This window comes from Schistocerca gregaria, chromosome 1, assembly GCF_023897955.1.
Source record: "Schistocerca gregaria isolate iqSchGreg1 chromosome 1, iqSchGreg1.2, whole genome shotgun sequence".
NCBI classification, from domain to species: Eukaryota; Metazoa; Arthropoda; class Insecta; order Orthoptera; family Acrididae; genus Schistocerca; species Schistocerca gregaria.
The window spans coordinates 246,051,527-246,070,202 of NC_064920.1; positions in this window are offsets into that span (position 1 = coordinate 246,051,527).

Consider the following 18,676-nt stretch of genomic DNA (forward strand, 5'->3'; position numbering starts at 1 on the left):
GTTATTAATAAATATTAGCTACCAAAAGTTTCTTTTTGCTACTCAGACATTGGGAAGAATCTATAGGTCATAAATACTCTCTATCAGTAATTTTATAATGCCAGGAAATGTTGATTATAACAAATAAATGAATGGCATAAGTGAAGATGTACGATCTTGCGCGAACTATACCGATTGTACACTCAAGTTACAGACTGTGCGCCGTAATCGGCTGCCGACAATAGGATGCGTTTCCATCTACACTACTGGCCATTAAAATTGCTACACCAAGAAGAAATGCAGATGATAAATAGGTATTCATTGGACAAATATATTATACTAGAACTGACATGTGATTACATTTTCACGCAATTGGAGTGCATAGATCCTCAGAGGTCAGTAGCCAGAACAACCATCTCTGGCCGTAATAACGGTCTTGATACGCCTGGTCATTGAGTCAAACAGAGCTTGGATGGCGTGTACAGGTACAGCTGCCCATGCCGCTTCAACGCGATACCACAGTTCATCAAGAGTAGTGACTGGCGTATTTTGGCGAGTCATTGTTCGGCCGCCATTGACCAGACGTTTTCAATGGGTGAGAGTTTTGGAGAATGGGCTGGCCAGGGCAGTAGTCGAACATTTTCTGTATCCAGAAAGGCCCTTACAGGACCTGCAACATGCGGTCGTGCATTATCCTGCTAAAATGTAGGGTTTCGCAGAAATCGAATGAAGGGTAGGGCCACGGATCGTAACACATCTGAAACGTAACTTCCACTGTTCAAAGTGCCAGCAATGCGAACAAGAGGTGACCGAAATGAGGAATCAATGACACTCCATACCATCACGCCGGGTGATACGCCAGTATGGCGATGACGAATACACCCTTCCAATGAGCGTTCACCGCGGTGTCGCCAAACACGGATGCGACCATCATGATGCTGTAAACAGAACTTAGATTTATCCGAAAAAAATGACGTTTTTTCATTCGTGCACCAAGGTTCGTCGTTGAGTACACCATCGCAGGCGCTCCTGTCTGTGATGCAGCGTCAAGGGTAACCGCAGCCACGGTCTCCGAGCTGATAGACCATGCTGCTGCAAACGTCGTTGAACTGTTCGTGCAGATAGTTGTTGTCTTGCAAACGTCCCCATCTGTTGACTCAGGGATCGAGACGTGGCTGTACCATCCGTTACAGCCATGCTGATAAGATGCCTGTCATGTCGACTGCTAGTGATACGAGGCCGTTGGCATCCAGCACGGCGTTCCATATTACCGGATGAACCCACCGATTCCATATTCTGCTAACAGTCATTGGATCTCGAACAACGCGAGCAGCAGTGTCGCGATAAGATATACCGCAATCGCGATAGGCTACAATCCGAACTTTATCAAAGTCGGAAACGTGATGGTACGCATTACTCCTCCTTACACGAGGAACCACAACAACGTTTCACCAGGCAACGACGGTCAATTGCTGTTTGTGTATCAGAAATCGGTTGAAAACTTTCCTCGTGTCAGCACGTTGTAAGTGTCGCCACCTGCGCCAACCTTGTGTGAATGCTCTGAAAGCTAATCATTTTTATATCACAGCATCTTCTTCCTGTCAGTTAAATTTCGCGTCTGTAGCATATCATCTTCGTGGTGTAGCAATTTTAATGGCCTGTAGTGTAGTCATGCGGTAGACCATGCTCTCGCACCTTTAATAGTTAGCTTATAATTAGTGTGATCAAGTTAACTAGTGTGTTTCATAAATAAACTTACCAAAATGGTATGCAGTGGGCAAATTTTCTGCACGAAAAATTTCTTCCCGCTTCACTATGTTAAACATAGATAGCAGTATTTCATTTTCAGAATCCGGCAGCGCTGAAACGGCTCTGCAAGGCTGCTACGACAGCCTCTCCACATAATATGTGCGAAAAGTTCCTACACGGCGACTCACTAAGTTAGTTTAGGGACGGCCTGGTTTGATTATCGCAAATGGTTCAAATGGCTCTGAGCAGTATGGGACCTAACATCTGTTGTCATCAGTCTCCTAGAACTTAGAACTACTTAAACCTAACTAAGCTAAGGACGTCACACATATCCAAGCCCGAGATTCGAACCTGCGACCGTAGCAGCAGCGAAGTTCCGGACTGAAGTGCCTAGAACCACTCCGCCACAGCGGCCGGCAAAACCCGGGTGGGAAAGCGTGGCTAGTTATACTGTAGGCCCCTTACACCCCCATCTATGGACTTACTGGCTAAACAGAGGCCTTTCTGGAGGGTTAGTATGAACATTTGTAGAATTCCTTTCTGAATTACCGTTTCCCGTAGTCCTTCCGCCGCCAGGAACTGAACTGCACCTCTGTTCTTCTTCTGAAACCCCCACTCCTCTGTTTCCAGCACGACTGAGTGCTCTCTCGTCACGTGGGTGTACGTCCTTGTTCTTTTAACGGCGAAATTGGGGTCCCAGCGGTGTTATAGGGACCAAATCTAGTTCCGTAGGTAATGGTAGGTTTCGTTTTACAGCTACCGGATCATTTCTTTTTGAATGATCTTCGTATGTAGAACAACTAGCCTGAGCTGGTTCCAAAGCTTCCTCGCGTTTTACCTAATGGAAGTTGCCGACAAGACAGTAGAAAGCAGTCAAACCATGTTTGGATGAGTTAAGCTACAAGTTGCAGCACATGATGTAGCTGGGGAGAGCTTTTTCGAACAATGTGTGAAAAATGGTGACGACGAATAAAGCCACATCTCGTACATAAAACGGTCTACAACTTACTGGTTCCTCAGTGTTATACTGCAACGCTACAAGTGGTCTCTTACCTCCATTCCGTTGTCGTAACAGATGAACATTCAGAGAGTCTTAGCAGCATTCGCTCGTTTCCGAGACAGTCTGACTTATTTTACGAGCTCGACATTCAATATGCGTGAAAGAATAAGATACGCGGACGCATTCCTGACTTACCCTGGTACAGCTCTGAGGAATCTAGTTTATAGAAGAGTTTATTGATCGGTAAATTCCGGCACGTCCCCGCGCGGACAGTTTTACTTCTCTTTTTCCGGCTTCAGCAGCTCTCAGCCTCGTGTGTTAGTACTAGGTGTAAAATAGTGAAGGAATCGGGTTGTTCGCTGAAAGTTAACTCCGTCAGGCTGTCTCTTACGTTACCAGGGTGGCACTCTGCCAGTCGCAGGCGGCGTGGCGCGGCCCGAGCCGCTCTCCCTCCACAAATAACGCTGTATTGGCAGTTAGGTCGGGGCTTATTTTTAATGCACTAATGAAGACCTAGACATCATACTCTACACAAGAGTATCATAATGCGCTTGGCAGCTTACTGCCGCCTCGCAGGGCGGTGCCAGCACACGTCGCTAATTGAACCAGTCCCGTAATCATACAACAGCTCTCTTTGTGTGACGAAGGAAAGAAGAGAACCACAAGAGAAAAAGACAACGCTGGGCTGGTACAGTAATGACAGGGAGATAATTTTCTTGCTTACTGAAATACCGCGCGGCCTGTTTGTTAAAATGTTGGAATGGCAAGTCTGGCACAAATACGTACTGTGATGCAACCACCCTCTGGGGGGAAGCCTGGGGAAGTGGAAAAAAGGGGGAGGTTTCGAAGTGAGGCAAGTCAGCCTAGTTTCCTGTCAGCTACGTCTTTCTACATTGTTTTGCTGTTTCGATCGGATATCTGCGTGATAGACATGCTTCAATAGTCATAAAACATTTTCGAGCTTAAAAAACTAACTAAACATAATAAATATAAACATGGTCCGTAGTAGGCTGTTATTACGATATTTATTTAATCGTGTGATTGGCTAATTTCGCTAAGCGTAATAGTCAAGCACTTTTGTAACATACGTATTTCATTTGATTTTCAAATTGCTTTTAATTACAAGTAGGATGTAGCCATACAGGGTGTCCGAAAAGGCTTTCCCTGATTACATAAATTGATAACTGAGCCTAGAAGTAAGATACAAATATGAAACTTGTGTCGATTTGTTTACAACTATCAAAGTTTTTTTCTGTTTTAGGTTCGCAGCACGTAAGTAGTGGATGAGGTGCAGTGCCCAAGAAGCCATGTTAACCAATCAGGAGAAGGCACAGTGCGTCCTGTGGTACCATGAGACACGATCACCAACTGCAGTGAAGAGACACTTCCAGACAACATTTGGAAGGAATCCACCTGATGTCAAGAGCATTAAAGCCTGGTATGAGGGGTCCAAGAACACCGCCTCATTGGGGTTTGGACAGCCGTGCCTATCTCGATATGACCTTTCCTGGGCGGTGGATTGGTCGTGATGGGCCAACGGTTTGGCCTCCACGCTCTCCTGACATAGCCCCATTACACGATCGAATTATCGGGCCATTCTTCTTCGCTGAGGCTACCATCACATCTGCAGTGTATCTGGACATGTTGCAACTTATGCTGTTCCTCAGCTCCTTCAGTATCACCCCGATGTCTTGTTTCAGCAAGACGGTGCACCGCCTCATTGGAGTTTGGACGGCCGTGCCTATCTCGATATGACCTTTCCTAGGCGGTGGATTGGTCGTGATGGACCAACGGTTTGGCCTCCACGCTCTCCTGACATAACCCCACTAGACTTCTTTTTGTTGGGTTACGTTAAGGACGAGCTCTACCGAACACGTGTACCAGATCTTGAAACCCTGCGGCAAAGGATAACCACAGTCGTTGAATTGATCCCTCCAGTGATGTTGGCTAATGTGTGGACGGAAATTTAATATCGCCTAGATGTGCTACGTGCTACCAAGGGTGCTCATGTGGAAGTTTACTGATGTGTGAAAAAAAACTTTCATAGTTTGTAAACAATTAGACACCAGTTTCATATTTCTATCTTACTTCTAGCCTGAGTTATCAATTTATGTAATCAGGGAAAGACTTTTCGGACACCATGTATTTCAAAATCACGTGACATAGGTATTTTACAAATTTGCTTGAGAATGTCCCTTAGTAGAAATCAGCTAATAGCAGGATTCAATGAACATCGCATTACAGCCTATTACGGACCGTGTTCACGTTTATGAAGCATCTGGAGTCTGCGGATCCCCACAATTACAAAGTTTTAAAGGAATAGGAAACAGATCGCCACTACTCTGACTGTCATACTGCGTGGAAGCAAAGAGCACTGGAAATGTCCCATTTCTGTACTTGGACGAATAAAATAATTTTGGTGATAGTTTGAAAGAATTTTTAGCAGCCTCCGATGCCAGAAGAACATTTGACATACCTCACTTCTTAGGGTCTGTAGTGGTGTGCTGGAACATTAACGTACCGGAAATTTTTTTGGTTCATGATGATAAAAGGAAATTTTGAAATAAGAGTACTTTAGCCATGATTTTCACATTTTTTTATATTAAGGATTCAAAAGCCTCGCACTGGAGACCACGAACAAATTGTGTTGTGATTGGAATTTTCGGCTACATGCGACCCATGTCACATTTAAAAGGATTTAACAATATAGCAGTGTCCAACATGGTATAAGAACCAATACTGGAGATGTAGGATACAAAATTGCACATAAAATTACAGCAATATCCCAAAGCATGTACGAAAAATGGCTCGTATGTAGCTGAAAACAGTAATGACAATAAAATTTGTATGCAGTCTTGGCTTCGAGAATTTTTAATCCGCTACGTATAAAAAAATTGCGAAAGGTCGTCCGTCTCCATTGTTGATAATGTCAAGAAACGTGACTTTTACATGTTACTGAGTTATTAAGAGGGTGAAAACCGCTATCACCTCCTGCTCCTTACAGTCTTTAACGTTCACTGAGAAACGTGTTTCTTTTGAAAATGATTTCAATGAAAAACAAATCTACTCTTCACAAGCTTACATACTGAATAAGAAAAAGAAGCGCAGTCGTCAGCTACTTGTTTGATGATATTAATATCCCTCTCCCCACCCTGCTCACAGCTTCACCCTCCCCCTCAGCTGAAATTTTCTATAGAAAGTCGGTATAAACCTAACAAATGAAGCTGCTCCATCAACTTCCCCATAATTTTCAACATTCTTCTGTATCACCACTTGTCAAACGCTTCGGTTCTCTTCTATTCCGGATTTCCCACGGTTCGTGATTCACTATAATACAATGCAGTGCTCACACGTACGTTCTCAGAAATACCTTCCCCAAATTAATGCAGATGTTTGAGACCAGTAGACTTATTTTGGGCAGAAACCCCTTCTTTGCCTGTGTTAGTGTGCCCTTCATGTCCTACTTGCTTCATCCGTCATGTATTATTTTGCTTGCAAGATAGCAAATTTCTTACACTTCATCTACTTTGTAGTTCTCAACTATGATGTTAAATTTATCGTTAATCTCAGTTTTGCTCCTCCTCACTGCATCCGACTTCCTTCGGTTTAATCTCAATCCATGGTGTTTTATATTAAATTAATCGCTACACTCGTTTTTGCTACTCATCGCTACTTTCGACTTTCTTTGGTTTAATTTCAATCAATGGTGTGTACTCAAAAGAGTATTAATTCCGTTAAAAAAGGTCCTGTAATTCTTCTGCACTTTCAGTGAGCATGACAATCAGTGAAATTTATGATTCGTATCCTGTCACCTTGACTGCATTCCACTCCTGAACCTTTTTTGAATTTTTATCCTTACCCCTTACATGTACAGATTAAATAATACGCTCAAATTCTACATTCATACATTTTCTTATCTGAGCGCTATAAAACAGAGAAACGGAAGTATATTTATAGGCATCAACCGGCTTTGGTGGCGCCACAGCAATCAAGAAAAGAAATCAGTTCATTTCAGAATATGTACCGCAGTCAGCTAGCGTTTCTGCACAGGAAATAGCTGCAGTAGTAATGTAGAAGCTACGGATAAATTTCAACTAATTTAGTATGTATATTGCTTACTACCTAGAAAAAATACTCTAAGTATAGGACGCTCCTAATAATCTTCTTTTGCATGTTGGGGCAAAAAAGTGATTACATGTAAGAATAATTCTGAAATACGTGGAGTAATCCAACGAAACCCTAGCACTCTTACGAATATGGTGTGGGTCTGAAAGCTAAGGCACACAAAAATAAACGAAATGGAATGATATTAATGTCAAATTCATAATATTTGAGATCAGTAGGTTGACTGGAAACAGAACAGGTAATATTTTGTTTCTATTTGTTAGGGGTGGTTCATGGAAAGAGTGACATGTAAAGTACAGCTCATCAATGCTCAGCGTAATTTCAGCCAAACTGGGTGCACGTATACCTGAAAAGGACTAGGATATTCCTAGCACTTCTAGGAGGAGAGATGTGGGTAGAGGTGGAAAGGGGATCAAGTGTAAGTATCAAATTCGTTATAGTATACAGGGGTAACAGGTATTCGTGCAGAGTGCTGGACAATAGAGTGCTGCAACTCTCAATGTTTGACCGGTCACAGCTCGCCTGTTGACGGGGGGACCGAGCAGCTAGTGTCCGGCCCCATACGACTCGACTCGGTCACGTACTCGCCCCATGTCTGATGTCCGGATTCCGGACACGCGGATAACCGAGCATGACCGGTCACCGCTGACGTCTCACCTCGCCTCGCCCCGGCTCGCTGCACTGTGCTGTACAAATCCAAAGCATCTCTCTCTCTCTCTCTCTCTCTCTCTCTCTCTCTCTCTCTCTCTCTCTCTCTCTCACACACACACAAACACACCCACCCACCTACACACACACACACACACACATACACACACACACTCACGCACACACACACACACACACACAATGTATTTATCTCTGTCGCTCTCTGTCTCTCTCTGTCTCTCTCTCTCACTCTCTCTCTCTCTCTCTCTCTTTTAATACAAAAATAACGTTTCCAAGAGCGGATGCGTAACACAGCTAAATTCATAGAGCACTTTCTTTTATAATATTGACTCCCGTCTTCCTAACGTCCGGGAATTTTGTTCTAAATAAAACATTGATCAGAAGAGACCAATCTGTGTTAAAGTTATGTGTTGTAAGCGCCAAATAGTGCACCCGATTATGCGAATCAGTCCACATATCAACTGTCGCAGCACATGTTTTATTAATAACATCTGCAATAACAGAAGGCATTATGCTCTTTCGTATTGCATCAGCTTGTTCTTTGACATGTCTGCTTACAGTAGAGGGATGTGGCATGACATCTGCCACGTTAACTTCTCCATAATGCGCACCTAGGTGTATTAATGCTTGGCCTAGTTCTCTGAAACCTTCACCACAAACAGCATTAAAAGGTCTCATATCTTTCGCACACACTGCAACACACTTTTCTGCAATATTGTTTTTATTACTGCCTGTATCCCTGAAGAAGCTGTATCTTTGTGAGGTTTCTTGCAATTGTGTTTCTTTAAATGAGTAGTTCCCAATTGGAAACACAATAAAGTGGAGCAGTTTATGCACGATACGTACCCAGTAGACACACTGTTTTCGTCTACAACCAACAAAAATGTGCTCCATACTTGGCTTTTTAGACATTCCCGTCTCTACAATGTATAAACATTGGTTTCAATCTTACGTCTTACTGCACTAGCTTCCTCGCACTGCATGATTACAGAGAGAGCGACACACCACAAATAAGAAGCCCGTACTGGCTGCAGTCTCACACGTGTAATGTGTTTGAAGTTACGTGCTACGTATTCGGTCACGGCTTCTATGCTCGGTCACTAGAACTAGAGCGGGCAGCCCATCCAGTTAGGGTGTGCTCGCCCCATCCAGTATTTTGTGCTCGTTTACTCGGTAATGCAGGACTCTGCTGGACAAGACATATGGTTTTAGGTTGATTAGTACCTGCAAGTAAATGTGGCAAGAGGAAGACTCAGTGCTGATTTTCCCCTGGCCAGCAGTTCACATGTTGAATTGTGGACACATAGATGTGAAGCAGTTAGTCTATGCTGACAGGCGCAGTGCACTTGGAGCTGCAGAACGACCATGTAGAAAACATGAGGTCATTAAGTTTGTGACGTATTTGTGTGAAGACTGTTCAACATAGAGAAAAAACAATCAACACACTGATGTGAGTACATTTTAATGTACGACAAAGAGAAGTATCTCCAATTAGTATCTGCAGTTATACCCATTAAACCTTGTGTATATACTACATTTATACTTTCAAAAGTATGTAAATAAGTTATGTTTTACACTCTACTGTAATGAAAGGAAAACTGAAATGCGAATAATACGGTACAAAAATTTGGTGAAACGAAATTAATAAAATAGGAAAAATTTGTATGTAGTATAATTATTCTCAAATTGTCAAAACAAAAATCTCAGGACTGATATGACTCTAGTTAATTGGGCATGTAGGGGAGGTTCAACCATTATATCTCACGACATGATAAAATCAATTATATTTACAGACCTGGATGGCTGACATGAACGACCTGTAATGGATCAATGCTTTGTAGTCTCTCGTGATGTCGTGCGGCCTCTGGTTAAGAACTGGCAGCTTCACCTTCATGTACCACGACCTTGCGACAACCCTCGGAGCAGATTAACCTGCTCATTATCACGTGCTTCCTGCCTACTTGCTCTCAGGCAGGGTAAAACCACCTATCAGTGAATCTATTGTTATCACTAGAGCAGCCAATCCCCAGTTATCAGCATGTGCGTGGTGTTTATTTCCTGCAGGTATTAGACTGCCGAGGTGGTGTAAACGTTATATTCCTTGGATGCTCAAAGCTTCAAGCATCTGACCACCGGACACTGAGTGGAAAATGATGTCACAGTGACAAGAGACATCGGAATGAATTCATGTATCAGACTAAAAGTTTGAAAACTAAGTGGGAAATAGAATGACATGCTCATCTGTAAGATCATCAATTGCGACTCTCCTCCAGTCACCGTAGAATGAACTGCTAAAAGTCTCGGAATGTAGTCAGATCATCTCCGAATGAAAATCTCACAGTGTGTGACCTGAATAATCTCCGAATGACGTCCAAAAATGTCTTTGAATGAACCAAAGCTAACACAGACTTTCCGATTCAGTAGTTTTGTATTCCCCAACTCTGTTCTTCAGAGAGCTAAAATTCCCATCGTATCATTTTTTCAATGGTGGGTTCAGTTTGCAACGTCATCAATTTATATAATCAATGCTTCGAAAGCGCCCCTATAAATCTTCATTGCAGGATACCAGACTTTCCGATCTTGCTTGTTCCTGTATCAAGGTTACCAAGAGAATGACGCAAGAGTTAGCACACTTAATTTGCATTCTGGAGGACGACGGTTCATATCTGCTCCTGGCAATCCAGATTTAGGATTTCCGTGGTTTGTCCAAATAACTCCAGGCAGATATCGGGACGATTCCTTTGTAAGGGCACAGCCGATTCCCTTCCCTCCTGTATTCCTAACCCGTTTCCTGTCTAAGAGCACAGTGTATTTCCTACTCCTCGGTATTCCGGAGCTGTTAAGTAGGCCGCAGCCTAACAAGATCATTTGTTCATGACGTAAAGGCTCTCACCACCCCGCCCATGTGCCTAAGGTCTTCAGAACTATGTGGCGACCCTCGGTTCTCAGCCAGACTTTAAACTCTGCAGCCCTTATAGAGCGAAGCACAACAGTTGGAAACTGTGCTTGTCCATTTTTGGGAAAGTGTCATGATAACAAGCCACGGCTTAACTGGAACCCTTCTGTTCAGATTGTTGGGCTCCGAAGTATTACAATAGACAGATTTCCTTTCATTAAGTCTTACTGAGCGCGGGCTCCTAAGGTATTTTTGTATTTAACAACAAAATAGCGGATAAATGTTTACTAAACTAGTAAGTATAATAGTCCGTCTTGATCGCTATTTGTATTTTCATTTTTTTATTTACACGTTAACGCGTTTCGATCACATCAATTATCAGAATCCTTCAGACACCATTATACTGCCACAGCACTAACCAGATATATAATAAATTTTATGGTAATCATCATGTGGTATACGCCAGTTGAAATAATTAAGTCTGTCAGATGTTGACATACTTTGTCAAAACTATTTTCAGCATAATAATGGCTTAAAAACCTTTTTGGTGATACAGAAAAAACTTTTCCCTATTTTCGTGTATTTTGATTAGTTTGGAGAAACCAGTGACTGATCAATGATGGGTAATTAGATAGCAGACTGTAACGTAAAACAAACAAAGAAATTAATAATTGTCCTCTTCCTTGTGTCATATTGCACTTCGATCAGTGTACTGTGTGTGTGGACAATGGCCCGTCTTCATTCAGACGTTAAACGGTCGTTCTGCTTCTGCGAACTACTTAAGAGGTTCACTCTTAGCGAATGGGTCCCCATCAAAACACACAATTTTACTTCTGCCTCTCTTCTACCTTCCATAAATCACAGAAGTTCTGTTACATATCTGCCACCCCGCTAACCAAGGCATGTAACAAATTTTATGGTAATGAGTATGTGGTGTACATCATTTGAAATTAATGTTTTCCAGATGTTGTCAAAACTATTAGTAGCATAATAATGACCTCAGCAACTTTTCTGGTGGTAAAGAAAAGTTTCATAAGTTTTTCTACATTATGAATAGTTTGGAAAAATCAGTAATCGGACAATGCTGGAGAATTAGGTAGTAGGCTATAACTTAAAAGCAACAAATAAGTAATATTCCTCTCATTGTGTCCTCTTCCGAGTGGAACAGTACCCTGTTTGTAGGGGTAGCGGCGCGATTTCATTGGGCCGTTAAGCACTTATCCTCCTTATACGAACTACTGAATGGGTTCAGTGAACTTGTGGATTTTAATTAAAACTGGAAGCGAAATTTTCCGGTAGTCTGAAACTGAATCTTACCATTCCCAGGCAATGTTCTTAGGGAATCAGCTATTGAGCCACGACTCTCTCTCTCTCTCTCTCTCTCTCTCTCTCTCTCTCTCTCTCACACACACACACACACACACACACACACACACACACAAAATTTTACGTCTGACTCTCATCTACTTTCCAAATTTTGCTCTCTTGAATACCTGTCGTAGTACTATCTATCCATACAACAAATAACCAACATGTAGTGCACACCATTTGAAATTCTTATCTTGCAGATGTTGTAATTCATTGTCAGAACTATCTGCAGCGGCCCGCATCTCGTGGTCGTGCGGTAACGTTCTCGCTTCCCACGCCCGGGTTCCCGGGTTCGATTCCCGGCGGGGTCAGGGATTTTCTCTGCCTCGTGATAGCTGGGTGTTGTGTGACGTCCTTAGGTTAGATAGGTTTAAGTAGTTCTAAGTTCTAGGGGACTGATGACCATAGCTGTTAAGTCCCATAGTGCTAAGAGCCATTTGAACCATTTTATCTGCAGCGTAATAACAACTTAACAATTTTTTTTCCGGTAGAGAACAAAGTTTCACAACATTTCCTATGTTATGAACAGTTTTGAGAAACCAGTAACCAAGTAGTACTAGGTAATCAGGTAGTAGGTGATGACGTAAAACAAACATCTACAGCTACATATATACTCCGCAAGACACAATATGGTGCTAAGCGGTGGTTATCCTGTACCACCACTAGAAATTTCCCTTCCCGTACCACTCGCAAATAGAGGGAGGGTAAAACGATCGTCTGTACGCCTCTACAGGGGCCCTAATTCCTCGTATCTTATCTTCGTGGTCCTTATGCGCAATGTAGGTTGGCTGCAGTAGAGTCGTTCAGCAGTCAGCTTCAAATACCGGTTCTCTACATTTTCTCAATAGAGGTTCTCGTAAAGAACTTCGCTTTCCCTCCTCGGATTCCCACTTGACATTCTGAACCGTCTCTATAACACTTATGTATTGTTCTAACAGGCCGCCTCTGAATTGCTTCGATGTCTCCCTTCAATCCGACCTGGTTCAGATCCTAAACACTTTGACAGCACTCAAGAATAGGTCGGACCAGTTTCCTGTATGCGGTCTCCTTTACAGAAGAACCACTCTTTCCTAAAATTCTCCCAATAAACCGAAGTCGACCATTCCTCTTCGCTTCCATAGTTTTCAGATAAATAAATAAATAACTTTCGCCTTCCTTGAATGATGTTGGACCAGTGTCATGTGTGTGTGTGGACAATGGACCAATTTCATTCATAGGCGGTAAACACTTGTTAACCATTCAACTTATGGCTTTTCATTAGAACTTTAAGCGAAATTTCCTGGCTGCTTGTGCGTCTGCCCGGGACTCGGAGCCCAAACCTTGCCATTCGCAGGCAATGTTTATAACGAATGAGCTTTCAGACATGACTCACTTAGAACCATCCCGTGCCTCATGCCCAACATAGACACAGAACTATATTCCCTGCTTACCTCGTACGTGGCACTGGCTCTCGTGAAAGCAATTATTTTATTCAGAAATAGCTTAAGCTGCAGGCTAAGGCAGTGTTTCCAGACTGAGTCTCTCACTCTGCAATACTCGTCTGCGCCGTACAAATCATTAAGGTTACTGGAAGCTTTTTCGTATTCGCTGTAAAACTGTCTCACTACTACGTTTCTGTTAATGACACACTGGCATGACTGCCCAGGTCTAACGAGTGCAAGAGCTAAATCAGAGTGGAGAATATCAGTCGGGTTCGACGGGTCGGAGCTCCCAGAGTTCACCGACCACTCCAGCCACGGCCCGATCTCCTGGCCTGGAAAGATCGGATCTCTGGCCCAGCCGTCAGTCGCCGCGACCCGTGTACCCGCGGCCGCACATTCGTTTGCGCCCGTGCGCGGCGAATGCGCGTGTGCGCGCACCCTGAGCCCGGATTCCATTTGCAGTAATGGCGCGGTGATGGCTAAGCCCTTTTGCCGGCGGCCGCGGTGCGCCGCTCCGCAGATCCCCCGCGTAGGTGTAACTCTTGTTTATTATCAATGCGAGCGCTAAGCCCCCTACAATGCCTGTCGTGTCACTCGGTGATGAATAAAACAAGAGTCGGACGCGCGCGCCAGCTCTGCTTCCGCGCGGCGCCGGGCGCCGGCTGCGTGGGTGGGGCGAGGGTGGCAGACTGGCTAATGGTGAAAAAAACGCCCGCGCCGCGGTGCAGAGTAATTGCCCGCGAACGATAGGTTTTTATTTAGAGGTCCCGAAAGCCTCGCGACGTCAGAGAGGGTGGATAACGGGGAGCCGCAGCCGCCTCTGTGTGTGCGCGCTCCCGTCAGCTCCTGTGTAATGTGTGCGCCTCTCTGTGTGTGTATGTTTACCCCCGTCTGCTCCTCTGTATGTACACGCGCACGCGTGTGTACGTGTGTTGCGTGTGTGTGTGTGTGTGCCCGCACTCGCACCGCCACTTTAAATGAAACACTTCTCGTCATAAACGGCGGGTATAAAGCGCTTTCCTGCCGACTCGGATCTCGCCGATGGCCGCGCTGCGATAGCGGGCCATGCGTCAAGTCTCGCCCGCCCGAACGCCACCGCCGGGGAAAATGATGTCTATTGAGCAGTTTGGAGCGGAGAACGTAAATTCCGCCATCGGGTAGTAGCTATTGTGCTGCGGCGGTCACACAAAAATGTGGATGTATGCTGCAGAGTTCCAGTCCTGCCGTTTTACAAGTGATATACTTTCATCAATAATTAACATGTGCCTCGAGCGTAAAAAAAAAAAAAAAAAAAAAAAAACGAAAAATACAAAAGATGAATTATAAAACGGCGAACTCGATACGGGCAGCGATTCTCCGTGCGATCCTGTCTCTCCAGTCACACGCTGAGAACTACTACAGAAAATGCGCCGGAGAGGATGAAAGTCTACCGCAATGATCGTTCCAGTTGATTGGTATGGCTGAACTATATCACGTCCTACGCAAGTTCGGGCGTTTCCCTGTAGCGATATTCCGTGTAGAACAGTTTAATGGCTACACAGGCTATTCACCTGGAAACATGTGCTGTCCGTCTGGTAATCGCTTTGTTTAGTGAACCAGATTACCAGTTACTTCGTCCGAAAAAAATCGCAATAAACTTCAAAGTGAATAAATTATTCAACCAAATGTCACGAAGTGTCCCTTGGGTACAGTTTGTCATCTTCATCTAACTATTCCGTTTGGTTCACTGGTAAGACGTGCCCAATTAACTGAGATACGATTTTATTAAAGAGAACAAAAAGCCTAGCCAGAGAGACAGAACCGTCTTGTTTAAGTCCGAGGAACATGGTTGGCTCAAATGGCTCTGAGCACTATCGGACTTAACATCTGAGATCATCAATCCCCTAGAAATTGGAACTACTTAAATCTAACTAACCTAAGGACATCACACACATCCATGCGAACCTGCGCCGAAGCGGTCGCGCGGTTCCAGACAGATACGCCTAGAACCGCTCTGCCACACCGGGTGGCTCGAGAAAAAGGGAGGTGAGGTACGAGTAGCGCGCATTCTGATGTTTTTACTAGTGTTTATTTATCTTGCTATTTATCTAGCCTTATCGGCTGACGACGCTTTGCTATCAGCCACGGGATTTCGCAGACATTTATTCCAAGAAAGGGAAAAATTCGGAAATTGGCAATTTTCCATGCATCTGATTCGGTGGGTTTGAAAACGGATCGTGCCCCAGGAAATAAATTTATCAAGAAGCATACAAAACTCAGTGTAACTCAAACGATTGACAGTAGTTATACAATTAGTACACTCTAAGACAGAAAAAACAACGCACCGTGAAGGATTTATGTAATCTGATCACAATTTCATATTCATTCTCGTATCGACGGAAAATGCAAAATCGTAAACGCTAGCGTCCCATGGGTGAATGTAGGATGCTGCATCTCAATTCCCCTGCACAGTTGGCAAGGATAGGGAACGAGAGACATGTCAACACCAGTGCATAAAATCTTTGCAATTTCATTCCGTGTACTCTGCTGCACAGTAACTATGCTTCGCAGACAGGTGCGTGAACGCTATACGTCGATATAATCGTTTAAGAGAGGACTTTAGTTGAGCTCAAAGAAGCCGGCTGCAATAATGGGTGAATCGTCCGACATTTGAATAGGAGCGATGCCAACATTCGACGATGTCGGCTTGAATCGTTGAACCATGTCCCAACACAGCGTCGAGAAGAAAACGGTCGACCTTGAAAGAAGACTGAATGTGAGGGTCGAGCAATAGTCAGAGACACAGTTCGAGCCCCAGATTCATCATTACCATCCATCCGACATGCAACTGGTGCTTCAGTGACCACAAAGACATCAACAGGCGGCTTACCGAAAGCGGACTGGCCTCGCGGCGCGCCTTGCACCGACTCCCATTGATTTCTGTAAACTGGAAAGCCCGTTTGCAGTGGTGTTGGGCACATTAGGCCCGGAATGTGATTGACTGCTGTAGATCTAAAATTCCGTCCCCATGAATGAAAACCAGTGTATGCAACGAGTTACAAAATAAAGCTAGAAAATATTTACAGCTCCATTTTTATAGCTACAAGCTGTTGACTGAAAGGCAAATTAAAAATCTGAAACGAAAAAACATCAGAACGAATGTGTAAATCTTGATGGATATCAAAAGAAAAGACCGATATAATACTACTTGAAGTGGTGGAACAGGCTTCAAACTTTGGAAAAAAGTTTTTTAAGTTTGAGGTATTCTATAAGACATTATTCATGTGGAAAATACTGACGACTACTCCCGTAAAGTGGGAAACCCGGCTTCGAGTCCCGATCCGGAACAAATTTTCGTATGTTACTAATAAACAGTCTGTCAGTACCTAATACAGCCGTTGCAAAGATACCAGCATGAGATATTTATTTGGAACTAATTTCGTACGACTGTCGATTCTCAGTAATGTCCGTTCTTTCAGTCTTTCGTAAACGACATTTTTGGCTTGGTTGCGTGGTATGTAGCGTAGGATATGCGATCGACTAGATGAACGTGAGAAATTTTCCGAACCGAACCTTTAATTGGCCAGTAGAACCGAATTCAAGCAGCCTGGGACTAAACTAAGTCAGTCACCTTCTCTCCAATTTGTTACATTATTATGCAGCCATACCAACTGAGCTCCTGAATTCGTAGCTCTTTGACCGCCAGGAGTTTTTCGTTTGTTGCAGGATTGAACAGGGGTGCACTCACCCACGTGAAGCCCATTCGTAAACGACATTTTTGGCTTGGTTGCGTGGTATGTAGCGCAGGATATGCGATCGACTAGATGAACGTGAGAAATTTTCCGAACCGAACCTTTAATTGGCCAGTAGAACCGAATTCAAGCAGCCTGGGACTAAACTAAGTCAGTCACCTTCTCTCCAATTTGTTACATTATTATGCAGCCATACCAACTGAGCTCCTGAATTCGTAGCTCTTTGACCGCCAGGAGTTTTTCGTTTGTTGCAGGATTGAACAGGGGTGCACTCACCCACGTGAAGCCCATTGAGAAGATAGCCGACTGAGAGGCAGCGGACCGAAGGTCGACGACGATCGGGACAGCGGTGTGCTGACCCCACGCCCCTCCATACCGCACCCGACGACGACTGACTCAATAAGACACGGTTAGTTAGGGCCCGATCGCGGGATTTCCATTTCCTTCCCTTTATGACTGCTTGTGGCCCTGTGTCATATCGCACACCATCGAGAATATTCCAGTCTTTTCGACTTTGGAATTCCATACCTTTCTCTCTCCCTTCTAGCACTTAAAATGGCTTGTTTGTTTCGAGTGACGAATTTGGATACATGTATTACGTACAGATGGCTGTATTCTTTGAAGTCTGCTGCAGTTTCTGCCGTTGTAAATGAGAGCGTAGAATTTGCAGGCCGTCACGGGTCTTCTTTGTCCACAGATAAACGGTAACTACTTTTGGATTCCGTTGTTGCGGAATGGGAGGGGGCGTTCTTAAGGAAGTTGGGCACGGCTGACAGGCATGTGTGCTGCTGCCACGCTTGTATTTTTATACGTTTCCCGAGTGGTGGAAGGTCCTTTTTTGTACTGGAAAAGGAATGTGCAAGGAAAAGACAGACAAATGATTGGCGACACGCACTAGGCAATATTCAATTTGCAGTTTATGGGGATCGCAGACAATCGCTTGCAGAAATTCGTGAGAATTTCGTTATGAACAAGAAGCCGATGCTCCATATTCCAGGAGGGGGCAATATCTACATCACTTGTTATGCATGCGCACGCGAAAGAACGCGGCCGACAGTTCACTCAGCCGGTATCAAGCGGCGCTCACTCGCAGAGTGCCCTTGCCACACGGGTAAAAGAATCAGACACTCTTATCTATACAGGTTCGACACCACGTAGCGGCACTAACGGACGCGGCATGCGTTCAGATGCATTTCAAATCAGAATTTCTTTATATCTGTCGATTTTGGATGTTTTCGATGGAGAAGGTGTGTGCTGTATACCTGAGATTCACCGTGTGTTACCGCACTGCCAGCCGCATGACTAGTGTGGGTGCGCTCACGCGGCTGTCATTAGCATCGTTACTCTCAGGCAATTCCTGCCAACGTTCCCGAAGCGCGCGCTCTCACTCGCATACCGCAGCGCCTGCTGCCCAAGCGGATAGGCCAGCCGTTGCAGGGCTCCCGTACCTTCCACTGTCAACTTATTCAACGGCGTCCGTCAGATCGCCGTCTGCCGTATCGGACGCGGCTGACAGTGGCGCTCGTTCCGATCCTTGCTTGGTGAAATTTGAACTTCCTTGTTGATCAATGCGTCGCCTCTTCAACAATCTTCACAAAAATTTATAATGTGACATTGCGCTTTTCTGTAGTGTCCTGTAGTTTACCCCGTAAGATCATTCAGATTTAAGAGAAATAATACAGCACATAGGATAACATCTTGTTAAAAGAAAGTTACTAGGAGTAACCCAATTAGGCAT